The sequence below is a fragment of the Lissotriton helveticus genome, chromosome 6 (genome assembly GCF_964261635.1).
Source record: "Lissotriton helveticus chromosome 6, aLisHel1.1, whole genome shotgun sequence".
In the NCBI taxonomy this organism is placed as follows: domain Eukaryota; kingdom Metazoa; phylum Chordata; class Amphibia; order Caudata; family Salamandridae; genus Lissotriton; species Lissotriton helveticus.
Window position 1 is genome coordinate 1,439,372,714 of NC_136067.1, and position 20,306 is coordinate 1,439,393,019.

The window sequence follows — 20,306 nt, forward strand, 5'->3', positions numbered from 1 at the left end:
TGTCTGTATCCAGTTATGTTACCAGAAGGCTAACAGGACCTTAGGAGGTAAGCCTAAGGCTCATTCTACCAGGGGCATAGCAGCTACAACAGCTTTGCTTCGTAATGTTCCCATTGCAGAGATCTGCAGGGCTGCCACTTGGAAGTCAGTCCACACCTTTGCTAAGCATTACTGTCTGGACTCTGATGCCAGAGCAGATGCTCAGGTTGGGCAGGCTTCATTGAGAAATCTGTTTGTACAGTAGTGGTGTTGTCTGTTTTTCTCCACCGCCAGGTTGGTTTTTTGGGATGGGCTTGCCATTCTATTCACTAGATTATGACTATACACAGAGATCCCCTACTACAGAAGGAGTAGTTTCTTACCTGTAACTCTAGTTCTGTAGTAGGGGTATCTCTGTTATAGTCATAAGCGCCCGCCCTGCTCCCCGGTGGAGAAAATGGTACTGTAATGTATGCTACAGGCCTTGCTTTATACACCTTCAAAAAGAACTGAAAGTAAAACGACTTTGGCTGTGCATCCTGGGATACAGAGGGTCTCTGGAGAGTTCCTTAAAGGCACGGTATCCCTTTTCAAGAAATATAATGGCAGCCTATGGGGGCTTGTCTGTCCAACCCTTCCTCTCTATCATTCCAAGGATTTTGGTTAAGGGGAGTTTTCCCTGTGAGGAAAACTTGGTAAAAAGTGTTAAACCGGACATGGTGGGCTATCCTTTTCACTGTTTAGATGAAGTGGTGACCTTTGTAGCCTTGTATATGTTAGGCTGCATTATTTGTCTTAATTCTCTCTTAAGTGTCTATGCAGGACTGCAAAGAAGACAGCTTAAGAGATTATTTTTGATTGCTCCGGGGTCCACGCACATGGGCGGGACTATTCACTAGATTATGACTATAACAGAGATACCCCTACTACAGAACTGGAGTTACAGGTAAGAAACTACTCTATCTACAAGATGAGGCTGAGATATTGTGTCTTGAAATTGTTTATGGGTCTTGTGGGGAATAAAATTGACCTGGGATTGTTGATCAATGAAAGGGTCCATAACTTGGTTGCAGTCACCTCCCAAAATAAAAAATTCATCATGTTGAATGCATTTTTGTGATATTAGGCCAAAAGAAGAGTCTGGTTGAGTTGGACCGTAAATATTACAAACTGTAAGAGAAATATTATTAATAAGCAACTCAACTACTAACCATCTACCATCTGAATCAGTTTCCGTTCAAACGTTTATGAACAAGAATAATTACCCCATTTTTCTTTGTGTTCATGGGGAATACTAAGACTAAACCCACCCACTGCTTTTTAAATTTCAGAGCTTCTGGCTCTGTCAAATGAGTCTCTTGCAGTAAGACTAAGTCAGGGTTATATGTAGCAAGGTGGAATAATATTCTCTACCTCTTAATGGGATTAATAAAACCTTTTACATTCCATGAAATAACTTTGAATGTAAATTAAATGAATTACATATACAATCACACTATCAATAATAATGCAAAGTAATAGAAAGAAAAAAGAAAAAAGAAGGTTGTAAGGTAGAATCTCCAGTGAAAATTATAATAGAAAAGGAAGAATAGAGAAGTTGGAACCATTTTGAATGCAAGAAAAAGACCAGAAGTAGAAAGCAATGAAATTGACAGTAATGAAGTAGTTTAAGAAGAGCAGAAGGCAAAGCCAAAATGTAGAGTAAGAAAAATATAGAGATAATTTATGACTAACAATATGACTGTCAGTAGTGGGGAAAAAAGGAAAAGAATAGGAAAAGAGATAAATATGAGATGAAAAATAGACTTGATCATATACTGGGGGAGAAAAGAGAAGAAAGATAACCAGAGACGACAGTACATGTCAAGATGACGACTGTAATACGTACCGTTTAAGGGGGGGAGGAGGACAACAAAAAGGAGTGGCGACAACAAATGAAGACTGCACAACCGACAAGGGAGAAGGTATCACGCCGGGATACCAACACGATAAAAGGGAAACAAGTAACTGGATTCCAAAAGGTCTACAGAGGAATTGACAAAAGAAACAGGTGAGAAAAATCATAAATTACAGAGCAACCTATAAAGGAAGCAAACATTAGTAAAACAGATATCAGGATTTAGCATAACAGCCAAGTAACAGTAAAAAGACCAGGAATCTCCATTGACGAAGTGGAGTGCGAATGAATACATTTCCTCAAGTCTGCAGGATCATCATAGGTGGATGTGTTGTTCTGAAAGGTCATCTTAAAAAGACAAGGATGAAAAAGCCCATATTGTGCACCTGGGGCCCGTAGTGCGGGTCGTAGTTCAAGGAAATCCTTCCGTCGTTTATCCGTTGCATTAGAAACATCTTGAGAAATAAACAAGTTAGCACTAGACCAAACGAGATGCTTTTTAGACTTAGCCATGTGTAATACTTGGATGAGGTCTGTAAACTGCAAGAAAAGGAGAATCACTCCACGAGGTTTTGATGGAGCAGACGCGAAAGAGAGACGAGGGCCTAATCTGTGAGCATGCTGAATGTTCAAATTAGTTGAAGGTGGAAGATCTAGAAGCTTGGGAAAAAAGGAGGTGAAAAAAGTGACCGGTTCATTCCCTTCAAGGCCCTCTGGAAGTCCATATAAACGAAGATTGTTCCGTCTATTTCTGTTTTCAAGGTCTTCTGCTGACTTTTTAAGCAGTGAAATGTGTTTTTCCAACTTCGCTATTTTAACAGCAGCATCCTGAACATCACTAATATGTTGTTCCACCAAGGAGAGCCTAGATTCCATAGATGACCACTTTTTATCCATCACTTGTAATCGAGTATTAGTCTCCTCAATGAATGGGCGTAGAGCATGTATCTCCTCCAAAATAGTATCTAATGATACAGGAGTTGGAGGTTTAGGAGGAGAAGGTGGGTCTTGTTTGAGGCGTTTAGTAGCTGTAGGCATTGTCTGCGTCTTGGAGGCTGACAGAGGCAGAGGTACTGACCTAGAGGAAGAAGACTAAGACATCCCTACTGCAGAGAGCAAACTGTCCATGGGAGGGGCAGTAAGTGAGGAGTCAGTTATATAGGTCTAAACAGTTTTACTTTTATTTGAGTGTAGTAGGTTTTTACTTCTGCCCATAGAAAATGTTAAAAACTTTGAGAAAAATGTGGAGAAGAAAAGGATGCAACCAACAGTAAAAATATAACGCATTTCCCAACCTCACAATGCCAAGGATAAACAAGATATGTCCAACAAATGAGGAGAGAGGTGTGGAGTATGAAGAGCGTGCCACTAAGATTTTACTTCTGAGAAGAACACAAACCTGGAACACAAAATGGTGGCCGTCACACAAGCTTAGCTTTCAGGTCTCCAGAAAGTAAGACAAAGATCCTCAAAAGGCATAAAAACGTTGCCAAACAAAGCCGCTCGTAATACCTGCCTGTTTCTGGGTCAATGAATGACTTGTATTTGAGTGCAGCAAATTTCAACTTCTGCCCATAGTAAAACGATGAAAAACATCGTGAAAGCGCAGACAAGAAAAACATGCAGCCAACAAAAAAAACATGTCCGTGTTGTATACTGACAAAGAAGAACCACTTCACTGCTTCGTGTGCAAGCCCAAAATCTCCACAGTCAACTTCCCCAATCTCTCAATGCCAAAAATAATCAAGATAAGTTCAATAAATGAGTAGATAGGTGGGAAGTATGAAAAGCGTGCCACAGATAACTCACTTCTGAAGAGAGCAAAATCTTAGAACGCAAAATTCTCCAAAAAGCAAGAAAACATCCCTCAAAAGGCATAAACGCATTGTCAAACAATGCAGGGCATGTTCCGATGGTGATACCAGCCTGTTTCCAAGTTAATTATCACTGTGGAAGCCGCATATTTGTATCGGCGTTCCGACGCAATACAGAGCTTCACTAGGCGGAGCCCATCTTGAGCGTGGCTGCGCGCGCCTTCCAGGAACTTATTATTTTAATGTTGTGTTTGTTACCATATTTATTTGCTATATTTTTTGGGTTGATTTATAAAGTGCTAACTGATAACCTTTCCCCAGTGCCACTTTGCAACAGTTGGTGAGCAGTTTGAAGTTTCAGTAACCGATTCAGCAATGATCAGTACCGGGTAAAGCAGAAAGGATATCTCATTTGTATTGTAAAGCCCAGTCCAAAAGAGGGTCAGGAGATGGCCCCAATACAATCTGTTCATGCACAAAATCTCCTTGAAGTGGTTTGTTTTCACTGTTTCTCTGATGTATGACAAAGTGGTTATGTATCTCAAATGAAGATCCAGTGAGGTCCAGAGGTGGATCCCTTTGTTTTGATGGCTTTGCCACCATTTTATTTTCTCATGGATTTTAGAGTTCAAATAAAATTAGCATTGCAGGATGCTCGTTTTGCTTCCGATGTCTGAGTCATGGTTGTTACGGGGGCTCGTGGTTTGAAGGTATCTGGGACCTTCCTCCCAAAAGGAATATTTCACTCAGTTACATTATTTTGGAGCTGATGTGATGTTTCGTGTTTCCTCAAACTGAGGCAGTTTTGCGGCTTCATTTTTGTACTTTTGAGTTTTAAAGTCCTTCTGTTGCGTGCCAAAGATTTCTTTGTCTCATTTACTTCTTGACTTTTAGTTATGTCATGACATAGTTAATTAAAACCATACATGAGTTCAATATTAAAAATCACATTTCTATCTATCATAGCTGTCATATAAGAAAGTGCAAGTGCTGGTTGTCGAACGATAAAAGTGCTGCGTGAGCTTAGTGTAACCACAATAAATAAAGCACGGGCTCTGAAGAGTTAAAACCATTCTAAAAGCAACGCAAGGATTTTTGGAAATGATGAGAAGTTTGAGACTCGTTTTTACAGCAAAATGTTTCCATTTATGCAAAAGGGAATAAGTAAAATCATTAAGAATGAGAAAAGCCCTGCTATAGCAAATTCATATATAAAATACATTATTATCGACATACTTGAATAAAATACAGGGGGCTACAAAATAAAACCAGCATTATTGTAAAGTACAATGTGGAAATTAGTCAAGTTGCCTATATTTAAAAATCAACTCCCACTTATGGATCAGCTGTGATCCCCTTGGAATAGTCCTTGAGTTCAGCTGCTCTTGTGCCACTACTATCCAGGAAGAAAGTTCCAGGTCCTTTAGAAGGTCAAGCATCATTTGTTATAGAGATCTCCTTTAGCTTTCTTTCTGTAATACTCATGAACTTTACAAACCGGACAGCCAAAGGTAGATGTGTGACCTGTGGACATGCAGCCACCGCTTGTCTATACATGAGCGGAGCCCCATTAAAAAAATATATGTATATTTTAAAAGGGCACAGGTGTCATGTTGTAACTCTGGGCTTAAACTATGTAGACAACAGCGTTCTTGTAGCTATTACAAAGTCTGCAGGATTCTAACCTAGTGGTCTGTAGCTCTTTCGGGGTGCATTCAAGTATTGGCAACCCTACCCTCCAGAATTGCAATGGTTTATATTTCAGATTTCTGGCGAAAGTACAGTTTAGGATTGGGTGGGGCCTACCTTCATATAGTTGTTTTAACTCATGCAGGCATGTGTGTGTTTGGACAATGTTGCTTGTCTTCTGCTGAGACTGTTGCCAAATTCTTTTGATGAAGCAAAGCTTTGCATATTTTGCGGCTTGCCGAAATCAAGAACCTCATTTATGTGTAATAAGGTAACCCGTGTATGTTTTACTAACGTTTATATTTAGCTTAAGTAAAGTTCCCGAAGCTTGCCTATGTGTATTTCTAATGAATTAATCCGTGTCCTTTTAAAAATGGCCGTCGCTTGTATTTTAGTTACTGCGCATGCGTCAGCCACACTCACGTGTCCTGACGCGTCTGCAGAAGTGGAGGGAAAGTTATGCGCATGCGTAATTCATAGCTGTGCTTATCATGTGGTACAGCTCGTGCCACTGCTCTTGTGTCCGTGTCAATGTAGCTAACATTTAATGCAATTAAGTTTATTTCTTGATGATGAGTTAAAAGTACAAACCCTGTGATGTGTTTTCATAATGACATTATTATGTATTAATTTGTTTTCGCTTACTTTTCATGTACCGCGGGAAATGGGGGTCTGAGTGAGAGGAGAGCCATATTGGAGGTCCCTTCTGCGCCTGTGCGACATTCGGCAGCACGAGGGACCTTGGCTGATGGAACATAGCCAGCTGGCAGTGATGGGCGAGATGCTCCTGAGAAAGTCACCTCTGCCCTGCGAGAACAGCGAATGTGGCTCCTTATGTGATACATTGTTATATTGCGCTACAGTTAGCTCATGGGAACCCCAAATCTGCTAGGCGGTACCCAAATATGTAAATGAAGGCTTCAAATCGTGTATTGTGATTGGTGTGTTACCCAAACCCTACCTTAGGACCAATTGAAATTGAGGGATTCTGACACTTTGCAACATTGGGGGGTGGTACACTGTCCCCAAACTGTATATCTACCCTGGGTTCACCTAGTGAACCGTCCGACTTGTCTGGTTTAGCTGACCTGTCACTGACCCAACGCACTCAATAGGTGACTGAAGATACAGAGCGCTGCGGAGCACTCTGTCCGAATTTGACCATAGACTAAGGTTCTACTGAACCTTAAAGTGCTGGCAAGGCACTTAGCTGGGAGTTCGCTGACCCAATCGGGGTCTTGATCGATAGCTGCAGAGCGGGTGGAGCGCAGGCGTTGCTTCCGAACTGTGGGTTCCGGTCCTGTCCTGAAGAGGGTCCTGTCCTGAGGGTTTGCTGTCCTGTCCTGAGGGTCCTGTCCTGATTCCTATTCCGAGGGTATCCTGTCCTGTCCTGGGTGTCCATTCTGCACCTGCTGTCCTTTGAGGGGTATCCTTCCTTGAGGGTTTCCTGTCCTTAACTGACCCGTGGCCAGGGTTTGGTTTCCACACCTTTTCTAGGTAAATATTACTCTGAACCTCTTGAAATTCTTGCACCTTCTGAATTTCTAACTTTTGCTTAAATAAAGTTCAACATTGCATATGTTATATTTCCATGCCTTTCCGCAACTATTGAACAGTCATTTATAATTTTGCAAAGTTATTCCTATGTCTTCTCATTTGTTAGAAATTATATTTTGCATAGCAGTGTGTCATTTTCTGATATGGTCTAGAACTTCGTTGCCTAGGTTGTTCAAAGGCCCCTTCACCTTAAGTGAAGCGTGTTATTCATTATAAGCTCTTCTATAGTCACATACACTTAGTCTATCCCTGTCTAGATAATACTGACTTACATAGTATTTTCTCGTTACATTTTATTAGTACTTTGATGATTACTCTGTCATTATTTCTTTCTGCCTATGTGATTTACGTTATCTTGGTTATTGATTGCCTTGTTTTATTGTACCTCATGCAAGAAAATATTGAATTTAGATAAACATTTTAAAACTTCCAGTTGTCCGTGGTCATTTAAACAGTATTTGAATGTTATTGGTTGGGTTTGTATTTTGCTGCCTTTCCTTTACAGCTAGCTCCCTGATTCATTGTGGTCATTAGGCGCCCGCATCGGTGGATGGTAAGTCGGGTGCACCGAAATTTGGTAGCAGGGAACACACACACACCAACTTGATAGAGCTCGTGAAGTCACCTGATCGATGTATATAGTGATTTGAAAAGTATATGGGCCCTGAAGCCGGAAACGGCGAAAACTGTTGGTCGGGTGGCCTCGCGCGCTCTATCAGTTTTCTGGTAGCTAGAGGATGGTTAGGGACTAGCTAAAGGTTAGGCAGGATTAGTTGGACTAGTTAAGTCGGAAGCTGCTATTATATTAATGCTGCTATAAGAGCGGCTGTTCTAAGGGAACTGATCACTCTCTTGTGAATACGCTGCTGAAATTCATGAATTGCTGTATTGTTATTTTTCTTGTTCTTATATTGTTATATGTACTAATCCATGCAATTGTCAATCGTTTAGTTAAGTGTTGTCCGAACTCCCCGGGGAATTGAAAGGGCAAGTGGTGAATAGAATCCATTGTCCTGAGGTCACAGGTTCGAGGAAAGTTAGGTGCAGGTTAGGATAACCGGGAAGCACTAACTAGGGTTTTCTGAATACATGTGTGAATAAATGACAGTAACGGGGTTCATTGGCAAAATTCCCATAGTGGCGTAACCTAGTAAGGGTCACATCGGAAGAGTAGCAGGTTCCTCGGAGCTAGCGTGAAAGCAGAGGGGTCCGCTGAGAAACCTTAAACTCGGAATATATCCCGGAAAGAAGTGGATGAGTCTAGGGGAATAACAGGTTCACCGATGCTAGAGTGAAGGGTAGGCGGAAGAGATCTGCCCGCAGCGAGTGAAAAGTAAATGGAAGTAGTTTACTTGCTGTAAAAGAATTCTTTCTCTGTCTAGACACTTGAGCACTGTGGCGAATGTGTATTTGTTGTAAAATAACCAAGCACTGAGCACTTTAAAAGAAAGAAAGTTTCCGTTACCTTGTGAAGGGAGGGAGTCAGTCGCGAAGCGCCTCTGACGTCACTCTGTGTCGCGCTGGGATTGGTAGACGCAGCGGGCGGGTAGCGGAGCTAAAATTGTAAAGGAGGGGTGAGCGCCGGAGCGTGGGAACTGTCTCACGAAGGGGCCGCGCACCCATTGGCGGAGCTTATTTTGTGTCGCGCACCCATTGGTTGCACGAATTTTCTGAAGAGCGTTCTGATTGGAGGTAGTTTGTAAACAAAGTTAGCGTAGAAGTCGTATGTGGCACTCGCGGACTACAGAGACGCGACCTGATCCAAGGCATCTAGGGTTTGAAAGGGATCAGTGGAAGGCTAACAGATACGATATTATGTACGGAACCAAGAGAAAAATGTCCCTTGTAAATAAGGTGAAAAATTATTTTAAAACGGACAAACCGATTAAATCTAGGGAAGGTGTTCTTGTCCCAGCACCCAATACTCCTGCCTCATTCATGATGTTTGACCGAGGGTACAATACCTGTGTGTGGTTGGAGAATTGGGTGAAGTACACAAAAGATGACGGAGTATTGGCTTTTCCGTTAGATGGTACTTTCAATGGTAGGATCTTATTTAATTTAAGAACCCGAATGAATGAACTGCATCCCAGACCGAGACTAACGCAGTATGAGGCATTAGAGGAATGGGAGATTGAGGCTTTTGAAAGAGAAAGACCCCGAATGGACAAGGGTTTGACCAAGTGGTACCCCAGGCAGAAACAGGAATCCAGGGATAAAAGGATGAAACAGTGGAGGCAGAGCATGATTGTTGAGGGTCTGTTTCCCATGATGCCTGCATGTCATAACATTGGAGCAGGTGAGAAAAGTACTGAAAAATGTAAGCATTGGGGGGCCCTGGGGGATTCAGATGATGAACTAATAGATGACATCTGTACCCGAAGTCCGCCACCTTACAATGAGGGAACCCGACCTTCCAGTGTAGGAGATGTTCCCCGACGCCACTTCCTAAAGGAAGAAGACAGGTCCCTGGGACTGGGAGGGGGTGGTCAAGTATTACCCTATCCTGAGAAACCCGAACTGGCGGAAACAAGGGATATATATCCCAAAGTGCCCGCAAGTCAGGAAGAAAAATATCCACGTACGAAAACTTTTTTCCCCAGACCCTTGCATGAAAGCGAAGAGAAACCCTCGAATTCAGGACTGCCTTTTGTTCAACCTCCATATGGGGAAGAGCGCAGGTCCTTTAATACTGGAACTTTATTCCCGAAACCAAATTATGGGGGAGGACCAAGTGAAACGCATCCTACTGCCCCGAGTTTTACTCCTCCATTGACCCCACAGATATTACATGACACAACTTTAAGAAGGGTACTAGTGGAAAAGGAGCAAGAGGCTCTAGCTAGACAAAGGACAGAAATAATTCAGAAAATTTCTCAGATAAATACCAGTCCTGAGGCATTGACTATTCCAGTAACTATTGGACCGGTGGTCCCGTTATACGGAAATGGTCAGGGAAATCCGATTACTCCAGTCATGACCCCAGTCATAGCAACCCCGAGACAGGAACCAATCATCATAGATGATCAGTCCAGTGAGTGCGAGTCTGAAGTTGCATTCTTGGAATTGCCAAACAAACAGACTGGAAAGGGAATACAGCAGAGGTATAACCCTTTTAATACAAAAGAAATTAAATTAGAGACAGCAACCGGTACTAGGAATGTCTCTCTGGTAACTCCGGATGAAATTGAGAGTTGGAGTCGTGAATTAGAGAAACAGACTCCGCAAACAAAACCTTTAGACCTCTACAAGCTGAGGGTCGAAATAGAAGAATTAATGGCAGGAAATGTGGGGTTGGATCGTTTGAATACCTACTCTGAGGAAGAATTGTCGTTCATATGTAAAAGCTTTACTAGGAACACCAGAGTGCTCCATGAAAAACTGACCGAAACAGCAGTTAGTATGGGGGTAGATATCTCAAAATCCAAGCCCTTACAGAAACCGTACAGAGCAGACTTCTCAGACAAAGATATAGAACACCTGAATGTGGCAGGGAAGAAGTTGCAGATTAAAGAATTAATGGGGGTACTGCAGAAATGGGGAGATGTGGAAAAATGGAGAAGCAGGTGGGCGAAAAAGAGGGAAGAGGTTCGCTCCCGACAAGTGACTCCCGAGTTTGCTTTAAGAGAGGTAGAAAAACCTGAGCAGTTATGCCCCATGCGCGAAGTTCCAGGAGGGAAATATGTGCATGTCCCCTGGTCTAGGCAGGATATTGTGTCCTTCACGAACGATTTTCCAAAGTTACGAGAGAAACCAGTTGACTGGTACCGGCAGGTGGAGAGGTTCGTGAAGGTACAAAAATGTCTGTGGAAAGACCTGGATGGGTTTTTCGACATTGTGGTTCCAGTAGATTTATGGACCCAGTGTAAAATAAACATAGATTGGCCCAGCGAAGAGTATCCCAGAAACAAGGAAACAGGGGAGCCATCAAAGGAAGTCATGCGAAAATATGAGCAGGTAATTCAGCACTTGAAAGAAAAGGTGCCCGCTAAGGAAACTGATTGGACAAAAATAGATAGAACAACACAGGAAAGGGACGAGACAGTGCACTCTTTCTATGAGAGGTTATTGCAGGTATTTAAAACATACAGTGGTATTGATAACATCGACCTGAAGGATATGACGCACTTTATTTACAGGTTTGTAAATGGTTTAAGACCTGAAATTTGTCAGTGGATAAAAGACAATAAAATCTGTTGGCATACTAAGAAAATGGATGAGGTCCTGCGGTACGCTAAGTACTGCGAGGACGAGATGGCAGAAAAGAAAAAGGCCCTTAAGGAGAAGGTTATGTGGGCTCAGGTGAAGCTCGCAGAACAACAGGAAAAACAATTGAGTAACATGGTTAAAAATGCTGAGAACAAAAGTCCTGGGGGAGGGGGTGGAGGAAAGCCCCGGCCCAAATTTAGCAGGGAAGAGGCTATGAAAAAATTTCCCTGCCATCAGTGCGGCGAAATTGGACACTGGCGAAACGAGTGTCCCCAATTAGTCGATGTTAATGAGAAAACTCCTGATTTAATTCCACAGACGCAGAAAGAAAGACCAAGAAAGACTCAACCCCAGGTAAAAACAGTTCAGGTGCCTCGAGCACCCAAACAGGTATACAGGGGAAGACAGGCAGAAAATGAAGAGATAGAGGTTTGGGAAAGCGGGGAGAACAGAAATACAGCAACTTCGCAGTATCTGCTGAATGATACCTTCCTTTGTAATGATCAGGACTGACGGGGCCTGAGAGGGGAGGACGAGGAGTGCGTACTTGGCGCTTCCTTGCCGGTAGACCAGTCTGGACCATATATTGAAGGAAAAGTTGACGGAAATGATGTCACCTTTCTGTTGGACACTGGCGCTACCCGTTCTACTGTAAGAACAGTGGACGTTCCAAACCTACCCCTCTCGGGAGAAAATATCCAAGTAGTAGGTGTATCTAATCAATTGATTAGTACTCCTGTTACCGAACCAATGGAGATTTCAATTGGAAATTTTAAACAGATGCATAGATTTGTCGTCTGTGACACCAGTCCAGTAAATTTACTGGGACGCGATTTGCTGTGCAAAATGAACTGTACCATCTTTTGCACACCAAAAGGTGTTGAAATACAGACCCCAGATGAAGACGGCATTTATAAATTATTGTTGCTTAGACCTGACTCAGAAATTAAAAGATTGACCCTGCAGGACTTGCCCCAAGAACTACAGGAAGCCGTAAAACCAGAGGTGTGGGATTTCACTGGAAAGGATGTGGGGTTGATGAAAGATGTGGACCCCATACAAATAGCCATCAAGGACAATGCAGTATATCCTAACACTAGGCCCTACCGAATGAATGCTGAAGTGAAAGCAGGTGTCACTCTGGAAATACAAAAATTATTGGAAGGAAACATCATACAGGAAGTGATGAGCAGCCCATGCAACTCACCGATTATGGGCATCAAAAAGCCTAGTGGCAAGTATAGGGTAGTGCAGGACCTGAGAAAGGTTAACAAAATTGTAGTTCCTTGCTGCCCTATTGTCCCGAACCCTGCAGTAATTCTGTACCAGATTCCTTGGGATGCTGAGTGGTTCACTGTGATTGATTTGTGTCATGCATTCTTTTCGATACCCCTGCACCCCGACAGCAAATTTCTTTTCTCATTTGCTTTCGAGGGTCACGTGTATTGTTGGAACAGGGTCCCTCAAGGGTATACAGAGAGTCCCTCTATCTTTAATCAGATCTTGAAAAAATGTCTAGAGACTTTGATCTTACCTGGGAACTCTGTATTAGTGCAGTACATAGACGACCTTCTATTGGCGTCTAAAAGTCACAGGGACTGTGTAGTTGACACCATTGCCCTCCTAAATCACCTGTGTGAGAAAGGGCATAAAGTGGCCCCTGACAAACTACAGTTCTGTGCAAAATCAGTGAAATATCTAGGACACCAGATAGAAAAGGGTGTCAGAAAAGTCACTTCAGAAAGAGTGAGAATAATTCAAAAAATGCAGTTGCCCCGTACTCAAAAAGATGTCAGAATGTTCCTGGGTGTATTAGGGTACTGCAGGCAGTGGATTCTAGGATTTGCAGCCTTAGCCAGGCCCTTGATAAAAATGACCACGAGAGGAATGCCAGATGTGGACGATGAAAGTCTAATGGCTTTCACAAGATTGAAGAATTGTCTGTGTACAGCCCCTGCGTTGGGAATGCCAGATTATTCCAAAGAGTTTGCACTATTCTGTGACACTCGCGATAATTGCGCATTGTCAGTCCTGACTCAAGAACATGGCACGACCAGGAGGCCTGTGGCCTATTTCTCTGCCACACTGGACCCAGTAGCCGCTGGGTTACCAGGCTGTCTGAAAGCAGTAGCTGCTACCTGTGCAAGTTTGGAGCAGAGTGAGTCCATTGTCATGGGACATCCTGTGACCGTGTATGTTTCACATGGAGTGGTAATCCTATTGACCAGAACTAAAACACAGTATCTCACCCCTAGTCGGCTGACTAAATACGAGAGGATTCTTGTGGGTGCAGCAAATGTGAGCATTGTTAGGTGCGGTATTCTGAACCCTGCCACCTTACTCCCCGACCCCTTGGAAATGGAAGGTGGGGATGATGATGAACATGATTGTATTGATCTGACAGAGTTCAGTACCAAGCCACGCCCAGACATAAAAGAAGTACCATTGCCTGAGCATGATAAAGAACTATTTGTGGATGGTTCCTGCCTAAGACATGAATTAGGAGGCTTGAGTGCTGCTTATGCAGTAGTGTCTTTCACAAAAATTGAACAAGCAGGTTACCTATATAACATCAAGTCTGCACAAGTAGCCGAATTGATAGCCATGATAATGGCTTGCAAAATTGGGAAGGACTTACGCATAACAGTGTATACTGACAGTCAGTACTGTTATGGCGTTGTGCATGACTTTGGCCAATTATGGCTGCAGAGGGAATTCATGACTTCCTCAGGTACTCCCATTCGGAATGCAAAAGTTGTTCATGACCTTTTAGAGGCCATCCAGTTGCCCAAAGAACTGGCAGTGGTAAAATGTACTGCTCATCAAAGGAGCATGGACAGAGTATCTCTGGGAAACGATTATGCTGATCGAGTGGCTCAATGGTGTGCCAAAGATCGGTATATTGTAAATCCAAAACGAGGGGGGCCAGGAACCAGCTGCCAGCTTCAGGTGTTTGAGGAAGTGCCTACATGGGATGAGGTGAGAGAGTGGCAGGAGTCGGCTCCTTGGCAAGAAAGAGAGAAATGGAAAGAGGATGGATGTAGACCGAGACGTGTGGATGGTGTGATTCTGGGCCCAACTGGTATGCCTGTGTTACCCCGACACTTGCTTGGCACAATGGCAAGATTAATACATGAAGGATCACACATTGGTAGGGATGCCATGATTCTAGTATTTCAACAGACTTGGTACAGCAAGAAGTTCAGGAAGGTAGCAGAGTCCCTCTGCCAGAGGTGCCTGTCATGTCAACAGATGAACCCAGGCAAAAGGACAATGGTTGAGCTGAGCAAGATTGGGAGATCAGGGGGTCCCTTTATAAAGATACAGGTTGATTTCATCACCATGCCCCGGTGTGAAGGGAAACGATATGTCCTTGTCATTGTTTGCGTATTTTCAAAATGGGTAGAAGCTTACCCTACTCCTCAAAATGACGCACTGACAGTAGCGAAGTGTTTACTAAAAGAACTGATACCTAGGTTCGGAATACCATGCATTATTGAATCAGATAAGGGTGGACATTTCCAGAATGACATACTGGCTGAACTCTGTAAGGCCTTCGGAATAAGGCAGAAACTCCATTGTGCATACCACCCAGAGGCTTCTGGAATAGTGGAACAAGTAAATGGAACTATCAAAAACAGACTAGCAAAACTGACAGATGCTACTGGCATGACCTGGGTGAAGGCCCTGCCCCTGGTCCTGATGGGACTGAGAAGTGTTCCAGACCGTAAGACAGGCCTAAGTCCCCATGAAATCATTATGGGAAGAGTGATGAGACAAGCATGGGTGCCAGGAAGCAAATTGTTGAGCATTACTGATGATTTGGTGCTTGAATACTGCAGAAGATTGGGTGACCAAGTGCGTTCTATCTCTCGCCAGATTGGAGACGACGGCATCCTTAATCCAACGACTCCTCTCCACAACTTGGTTCCAGGAGACTGGGTCAAAATAAAGAAGCACACTCGATCAAGCTGTCTGGCACCAAGGTGGGGAAAGAAACGCCAAGTAATCCTGGTGACAACCACTGCAGTAAAAGTCGCAGGTGTTCCCCAGTGGATCCACGCCGGACACACCCAGAAGGTATTGCCAGACAAAGGATTTGAAGAACCAGGGCAACCAGCAGAGGACCCTGAAGAAGCCAGACCAGTAGCAACTGACAACGAGCAGCCCAGCACCAGTCAGGTTGCAGGAACAGCAGACGTTGGCCCAGGAGTAGTTGACTGCGAACTGCCAAGAAACCAGCCTGCTGAAGAGGTCCAGGAAACTGAGCCAGGAGTAGCTGAAGACGAGCTGCCAAGCATATGGCCAGAAGAATGGATACCGATGATTGATCTGACCGAAGATCCTATCAGAACAAGAGAACGACTTAGTGAAGGTAGAGAGTGGACTAGTCAGGAAAAGCAAGGCACAGGCGAAGAACCTCAGCCACTTGAGATTCAAATCAAAACTGAGGAAGGAGAAGGTCAGACAGGGACAGAGCACGTGATTGATACAGAACAAGTGAATAAGACTGAACAAGTGCCCGATACTGAACACGTGCAGGATACAGAACAAGTGTTTGATACTCCTCCATTAACTCCTGATGTGGATAAGGGACAGACTAGACATAGAGTAATAGTTCGAGCAGAAGAAAATCAAGAGATCGAAGTGCTTGAACAGGATCAGATAGGGTTAGAAAAACGGGTTCAGGAAACAGAAACAGAAACAGAGACAATTGAAAGCCAAAAACAAAATATTCCTGAACAAGGCCAGATTAGTAACCAGGCAGAAGAATTTGATGCTAGCCCTGGAACTAGCCAGATAAGGGAAGTAGGAGAAGAAAGTGGAGAAGAATTACCACAAGATAAAGAGAACAAGAGAATAAGAAAAGAAAGTGAAGTCCAAGTACCGACTAAGAGACTAAAGAAAAGAAACAACCTTGAGCCTAGGTTTGTAAAAAGACTGAGACTAAGGATAAAGACAGTGGAAGAAAAACGTGCAGAAGCAAGAAGAAGTGCTCGAATAGCAGAACAAGAAGAAGACTCTTCCAAAAGAAGGAGTGAGCGAATAAAAAGGCAAAACAAAAAGTACAAGTCTCCTGAATGGACACTGGTTTTGGAAGAACTTGAAGATCTTGATATAACTGACGTGAGCGACGGAGAACCCGTCCCAGAGTACTCAGCTGAAGAGGAAGACGAACCACCGTGAATTTGCACAAAGTAAGCTAGTTGTGTAAAAAAAAAAAAAAAAAAAGAGGGGTGAGAACACTCCTACTGAGCCAAAATGTCTGATTCAACAGTGAATGGTAGTCCTAGTTGCAGCCGTTTTAAGACGTGTTGCAAGGTGTGTATATGTAGTGTAGTAGTGCTGATAGTTATCTGGATAGGATTAACAATTTTCATTCCCTTTGCTGTAAGTAAAGATACTAACATTGTCCCTACTGAAGTTGTAAATACTGACAATGAGGAGCTGACAACACAGAGTGTAGAAAGACATGAGAGAGCATTGAGACAAACTAAACGAGACTTAGAAGCATCAGATGAGAAAAGACTACATTATCATGGAATGAAAAACAGGACACATTTGAATGTTTTCGCAAACTTGTTAATACATTATGTAGAGACTATGGAAATTGAAGATTGCTATGTCTGCATGAAGCTACCCACTTCGGTGGCTGAAGGCGTGACATACCATCATCTGCCATTAACATATGGAATTTCCTGTAGCATTTTAGCTAGTTTATTTTACAAAAGGGGACCGTTACAGTATTATTACTCTAACAATGACGTGATCTTTTCTGAACTTCCTATACGTGGGAACTTGAATCCTGTACATACCAAAACTGACACCATAAGATATATGGGAGACTACTTTCTGACTATAGGGAACATTGACATAGCAGACGCACACAGAGATAACTTGACTTGTTCTTTGCGTGAGCAGGAAAAGATGTTCCTGAACATGGCAGAGAAAAGGAGAATTAAAATTCAGAAGAAGGCTAATGACGAAAGTCAGAAAAAGCCAAAGTGGGCAGAAAACATGGAAGGCACCTCATCTGGTGGAGCGGGTCCTGCTCTGTTGCTGGATTTTGAAAAGAAAGGCAAGCTATGTCTTCACCGCGAGAAGACTAGCTATTATAATAATGTTTTCATTGGTTCCAGTGAATGCGAACATAATTACAAGGTAATTGGAGGTTGGGGTTTCAAAAATGGGTCAGAGCCTGTGTTTCCTGGAATTTATTATATTTGTGGGGACAAGGCTTATTTCAAATTGCCGGATCACTGGTATGGGAGCTGCTACTTTGGCATTGTTTTCCCGAAAATATACCATGTGAATGGAAAAGCTGGAAGCAATGAAGATACTAATGGCTTAGTGCGTAGTAAAAGAGAAAGTATAGGTGAAATTATGGGTAGTATTTTCAGTGCACTGATACCTGGAGTGGGAGTGGTTCTGAACACTCACAGAATTTGCAAATTGTCTACTATAGTGGATGTGCTGTCTACTGAAACAGCTCATGGATTTCTGCTGGTCAATACCGAAATGGTTGCGATCAGATCAATGGTTTTACAAAATCGACTTGCTCTTGACACCTTATTAGCGAAAGAGGGCGGAGTCTGCCGGATGTTGAAGGCGCAACATTGTTGCACTTATATTCCGGATAAAAGTGTACAGATCAAAAGATATGTGAAAAACATTACTAATTTGGCAAAGGAACTCAAACCACTCGAGGTTGATAGTGCCTGGAAGAGACTGGTAGATGGTCTCTCAAATGTAGGTCATTGGCTTGCTAGCATAGGTAAAAGCTTATTATTCAAAATTCTGATGCCAATTGGTATTATAGGTCTTATTATACTTTCCATTTTCTTATGCTGTAAATACCGCAAGCGCACCAAAAAGCACGAGGTAAATGCAAGAGGAGTGAAACGAAGTGTGGATGAGATTGAATTAGAGGAAGTGAATGATCAGATATACAAAAAGGTGAAAACTTCTCACCCTGCTAAAACTGAAAGAGAAAAGTTAGAGCGGTTGCTGGAAGAAATAGAACTTTATAAAGTGTGAAAGAAAGTTGGCATCTGGTTCCAGTATAATTTGTGATGATAGTAGATATCATCAAAGAGGGGATTGATGAAGCAAAGCTTTGCATATTTTGCGGCTTGCCGAAATCAAGAACCTCATTTATGTGTAATAAGGTAACCCGTGTATGTTTTACTAACGTTTATATTTAGCTTAAGTAAAGTTCCCGAAGCTTGCCTATGTGTATTTCTAATGAATTAATCCGTGTCCTTTTAAAAATGGCCGTCGCTTGTATTTTAGTTACTGCGCATGCGTCAGCCACACTCGCGTGTCCTGACGCGTCTGCAGAAGTGGAGGGAAAGTTATGCGCATGCGTAATTCATAGCTGTGCTTATCATGTGGTACAGCTCGTGCCACTGCTCTTGTGTCCGTGTCAATGTAGCTAACATTTAATGCAATTAAGTTTATTTCTTGATGATGAGTTAAAAGTACAAACCCTGTGATGTGTTTTCATAATGACATTATTATGTATTAATTTGTTTTCGCTTACTTTTCATGTACCGCGGGAAATGGGGGTCTGAGTGAGAGGAGAGCCATATTGGAGGTCCCTTCTGCGCCTGTGCGACATTCGGCAGCACGAGGGACCTTGGCTGATGGAACATAGCCAGCTGGCAGTGATGGGCGAGATGCTCCTGAGAAAGTCACCTCTGCCCTGCGAGAACAGCGAATGTGGCTCCTTATGTGATACATTGTTATATTGCGCTACAGTTAGCTCATGGGAACCCCAAATCTGCTAGGCGGTACCCAAATATGTAAATGAAGGCTTCAAATCGTGTATTGTGATTGGTGTGTTACCCAAACCCTACCTTAGGACCAATTGAAATTGAGGGATTCTGACACTTTGCAACATTGGGGGGTGGTACACTGTCCCCAAACTGTATATCTACCCTGGGTTCACCTAGTGAACCGTCCGACTTGTCTGGTTTAGCTGACCTGTCACTGACCCAACGCACTCAATAGGTGACTGAAGATACAGAGCGCTGCGGAGCACTCTGTCCGAATTTGACCATAGACTAAGGTTCTACTGAACCTTAAAGTGCTGGCAAGGCACTTAGCTGGGAGTTCGCTGACCCAATCGGGGTCTTGATCGATAGCTGCAGAGCGGGTGGAGCGCAGGCGTTGCTTCCGAACTGTGGGTTCCGGTCCTGTCCTGAAGAGGGTCCTGTCCTGAGGGTTTGCTGTCCTGTCCTGAGGGTCCTGTCCTGATTCCTATTCCGAGGGTATCCTGTCCTGTCCTGGGTGTCCATTCTGCACCTGCTGTCCTTTGAGGGGTATCCTTCCTTGAGGGTTTCCTGTCCTTAACTGACCCGTGGCCAGGGTTTGGTTTCCACACCTTTTCTAGGTAAATATTACTCTGAACCTCTTGAAATTCTTGCACCTTCTGAATTTCTAACTTTTGCTTAAATAAAGTTCAACATTGCATATGTTATATTTCCATGCCTTTCCGCAACTATTGAACAGTCATTTATAATTTTGCAAAGTTATTCCTATGTCTTCTCATTTGTTAGAAATTATATTTTGCATAGCAGTGTGTCATTTTCTGATATGGTCTAGAACTTCGTTGCCTAGGTTGTTCAAAGGCCCCTTCACCTTAAGTGAAGCGTGTTATTCATTATAAGCTCTTCTATAGTCACATACACTTAGTCTATCCCTGTCTAGATAATACTGACTTACATAGTATTTTCTCGTTACATTTTATTAGTACTTTGATGATTACTCTGTCATTATTTCTTTCTGCCTATGTGATTTACGTTATCTTGGTTATTGATTGCCTTGTTTTATTGTACCTCATGCAAGAAAATATTGAATTTAGATAAACATTTTAAAACTTCCAGTTGTCCGTGGTCATTTAAACAGTATTTGAATGTTATTGGTTGGGTTTGTATTTTGCTGCCTTTCCTTTACAGCTAGCTCCCTGATTCATTGTGGTCATTAGGCGCCCGCATCGGTGGATGGTAAGTCGGGTGCACCGAAATTTGGTAGCAGGGAACACACACACACCAACTTGATAGAGCTCGTGAAGTCACCTGATCGATGTATATAGTGATTTGAAAAGTATATGGGCCCTGAAGCCGGAAACGGCGAAAACTGTTGGTCGGGTGGCCTCG

The 20,306-nt window shown here is 43.0% G+C and overlaps 1 protein-coding gene across 4 annotated transcripts in view; it reads left to right on the plus strand.

The window, feature by feature from the left end:
• Positions 1-20,306, plus strand: part of AHI1 (Abelson helper integration site 1) — an 862,008-nt gene that overhangs the window by 135,597 nt on the left and 706,105 nt on the right. The gene's annotated exons all lie outside the window — the stretch shown is intronic.